This window comes from Lathyrus oleraceus, chromosome 1 (genome assembly GCF_024323335.1).
Source record: "Lathyrus oleraceus cultivar Zhongwan6 chromosome 1, CAAS_Psat_ZW6_1.0, whole genome shotgun sequence".
Classification (NCBI taxonomy): domain Eukaryota; kingdom Viridiplantae; phylum Streptophyta; class Magnoliopsida; order Fabales; family Fabaceae; genus Lathyrus; species Lathyrus oleraceus.
This window is the reverse complement of record NC_066579.1, coordinates 346,777,116-346,781,208: the sequence shown is the minus strand read 5'-3', so window position 1 is coordinate 346,781,208 and position 4,093 is coordinate 346,777,116.

Below are 4,093 nucleotides of genomic sequence, written 5' to 3'. Positions count from 1 at the left end.
AATCTAAATGCAAAATCAAATTACACCTAAACAAAATTGAATTTGAATTTGGATTGCATTCTAACATATGCTTCATTTTCATTGACACACACATAACATAATTACTACATTTAAATTAACTCTTATTTAACTGCAGTTTACTACAATAAAGAAAAATTCAATATTTAGGATCAATGTCGATGTTATAGTGAATGATTTAAAAAACCAAATGGACTAACTAAATGGTCATCTAAACTATAGTGATACAATAAGTGCGGCCAATATTAAGTATCGAAGTCCGTCAATTGGCTCAGTTGGATGTGTATTATTCACCAACATGCAATTTCAAAACAATGAGGATGTGAGAACTTTTATTCCTTATATTTATTCAGTATTATTCTAAGAGATTGATCAAGTTAGACGTTTGATAGATACCCAAAAGTGCTTATTTGAGCCATCAATTAAGGGTATCTTTCACTCTATTTCCTTGCTAAATTGTCAAAATCACCTTTGTTTTAGATGAAATGCATTACATTGATAAACAAGCTTGGTGCCTTTGATTTGTGTGTTATTGTGCAGGAAGAAGGCATGAAATAATTGAAATTTAAGACACAAGAAAGTTGGCAAAGGAACCAAGGAAAACAAGCATTCATCAGCATGCTCGCTAGGCGAAGGCTGTGGCGAAGCCTGCTCGCTAGGCGAGCGCCCAGCGAAAAGCTCCAGTAAAATGTCAATAAATTCGCCAGGCGAGCTGATAGCGAAGGTGGTAGCGAGTTCGTTCAATTTTGGTGAAAAGCGCAGCCAGCACTCACTCGCTAGGCGAGGCTCTAGCGAGTCCCCAGCGAGCATTCCAGTAGCAAAACCTCTCAACCTCGCTGGGGCAAAGGTTGGAGCGTGTCCTTCGCTAGGCGAAGGTTTGTTCGCTAGGCGAACATGACAGTTCAACAGACCCTATTTCTCTGGGCGCAGGTGCCTTTGGTGCCACAATTTGACCCTCGCTAGGCGAGCCATTCTGCTCGCCTAGCGAGCATGACAGCCCAGCACAGGTCTATAAGTAGCAAGTGCCACTTTTGAGTGCCATACCTTAGTTTTACTTTATTTTTCCAGCTTTTGCTCTAGATATTTTTGACCTAGATTTCATTTCTCTTCATCTTGTAACCATCTTCTACAAAAAGAAGGTGGATTCCCATCCAATCTCGATTATCCGACTTGGATGTTGATCAACCTTCTTCCGAAACTTGCCGACCAAGCTACCATGAAAATGAGTAGCTAAGTCATCCATTTGTCAAGGTTAGATGTAGGTGATTACTAGCTTTGGGTGTAAATGTAAGGATCTTCATATGTAAACTCTTTAATGGTGAATATATGATGAAAACTTTGTTTCTATTTAAAACTCTTTGTGTTGGTTTATGATCGAGAGATGTTTACCAACTCTTGACCTAGGTTTTCATCCAATCTTGTTTGTTAGCTAGAGATAGTAATGAATGATTTTGTTCACCATAAGGTTGAACCAAAAAGTTGTCATTTTGATAGATTGTGTTCGAGAGAAACAATGGATCAAAATGGGAAAACTCACAATGTGTGTTCGAGAGAAACATATTGGGAGGACTTTGTGAAATGATTTATCATCTAAAGGAGTTTATAGGATTGTTGACCGAACAAATACATGCAAAGTAATCATTGAACCCTAACTTTGGCAATATTTCTCATTTATTCAAACCATAACTTTTACCGCAATTTATTACCTTTTTGTGCAAGATAACGTGACAACCAACCAAAACCTTATTGTTACTTAAGCTAAGATTAATACAACCATCGAACGGCGGTGATATCTTACAATCCCTGTGGATACGATAACAAAAACCCGACACGTAAATTTACAACCAACAAAATGGCACCGTTGCCGGGGATTGTAAATTGATATTGCGAGCATCGCAATGGTTGTTTAAGTTTTAGCTTGTTAATTTTTGACTTGTGCTTGTAATTTGTTTGGTTTAGTGTGCAGCTTACGTTTTATGCGAGGGCAAATCCCTGTGGACGAACTTCTTTTTGATCCTGAGATCGAGAGAACCGCAAGGAGGCTCAACAGCAAAACGAGACGTAGGAGGCAACAGGCTAGACAACGCCAAGAGCAAGGAGAAAGTTCTTCAACCACAAATCCACCACCATTCATACCAAACATGGAGCCACAACCACCACCACCTATTTCTACTCCATGCATCAATAGTCCAAGGAACACCGCTCAGTTTGCCAACCACACCGGAAGGCAAGCTGAGATGAAAACGGGAACTCTAAATCTATTATATGGAAGTCCATTCACCGGAATGGACCATGAAGACCCATTTGCTTTTCTCACAAAATTTTATGAGATAGCATTGGCTGCCGGAGTGGATCAGGCTCAGGAGCTTCCGTTGTTCAGACGATTATTTCCCCACGCTTTGCTCGGTAAAGCAAAGGATTGGTACCTAGATCAAACACCAGCCGTAATGACAGACTGGAACGTGTTAGAAGAGAAATTCATCGAAAGATTCTTCTCCCATAACCGGTTCATGGAATCCAAGACGGCCATCTCGGTGTTTTCACAAGGAACCAGTGAATCTTTGAATGAAGCGTGGGAAAGATTCAAGTCCATGCTTCGGAAATGTAAAGGGCATGGATTTGATGAATTGACTCAAATCCATATCTTCAAAAATGGACTTCAACCAAACTGCAAAACGTTGTTGGATGCTACCTCGGGTGGCTCTTTATTGTCAAAAAGTGTCGAAGAAGCCACGAACATTATAAATCGAATGGCTTTGAATGATCTTCAAAGTCAAAGTCGAGGAAACTCTTTGAAGAAGCCGGGAGTGCTTGAGCTAGGGACGAACGATGCCATCCTTGCCCAAAACAAGCTCATCTCACAACAAGTGGAACTCTTAACGCAACAAATCAAAGAGTTAAGAGAACCGTCAAAAGCTAAACAAATAGCTTGTTGTGAACTTTGTAAAGGTGAACATGACACTGGATTTTGTCCACCTCCCGGTTTTGACGAAGTAAACTACATGGCCAATCAACGGGACTATCAACCGAGACCACAACAACAACAACAACCTTATCAACCGCACCCTCAAAATCAACAACAACATTACCAAGGGAACCAAGGGTTCCAACCTAGAAGCAACTATTATCATAACCAAGGTTATGGAGGTGGTTCTTCTAGCCGTCAAAACCCTCCCCAAAATCCTTATCAACCTCAACCTCAACAACCGCCGGTCGTAACTTCTAAATTGGAAGAGACATTGACGCAATTCATGCAAATGTCAATGGCTAACCAAAAGAGCAATGACGCGGCCATAAAAAATCTCGAGACTCAAGTTGGGCAACTTGCTAAGCAACTCGCGGAACAACAAACCGGTCCTTCCTTTTCGGCAAACACGCAAACAAATCCTAATGCACATTGTAAGGCGATCATGACGAGAAGTGGGAGGGAGTTGGGTAGTGAGAATAAAAAAGTAGTTGAGAGTGAACAAAGAGAGAAAGAGAAAGAAATTGAGGAGGAAATATTGGAGGAAAATGTTGATGGTGAAGTAGGAGAGTGGAGTGAGGGTGAAGAAGTTGAAAAGAATAAAAATAATGGTGAAGTTGAAAAAGAAAAAGGTGTGGAGATGGGGAAAAATACAAGTGATGAGGTAATAAGGGAGGTAGTGAAAAAGCCTAGATGGAAGAGTGCTAGAGTTGCAAAGGGAAATGAGGTAGTGAGCGCTACCCCTATCCAAAACCTTCCTTATCCTCATGCTCCGTCCAAAAGGGAGAATGAACGGCATTACGCCCGGTTCATGGATATTTTTAAACAGTTACAAATCAACATTCTGTTTGCCGAAGCCTTGGAGCAAATGCCCAAGTATGCCAAATTCATGAAGGACATACTAACAAAAAAACGGAGGTATACGGAACCGGAGACCATCGTCCTTGATGCGAGCTGTAGTGCCATTATTCAAAGGACGCTTGTCATACCCCAAAATTTGCCCATTAATATTTCAAGACATTTTTTTCAGGGCACTCCGACTCCTTTTTATGACACTGATCTTAAGGGAACGAAGGCCCAGCTCACGAATGACCCAAACTGGCCTGTTCG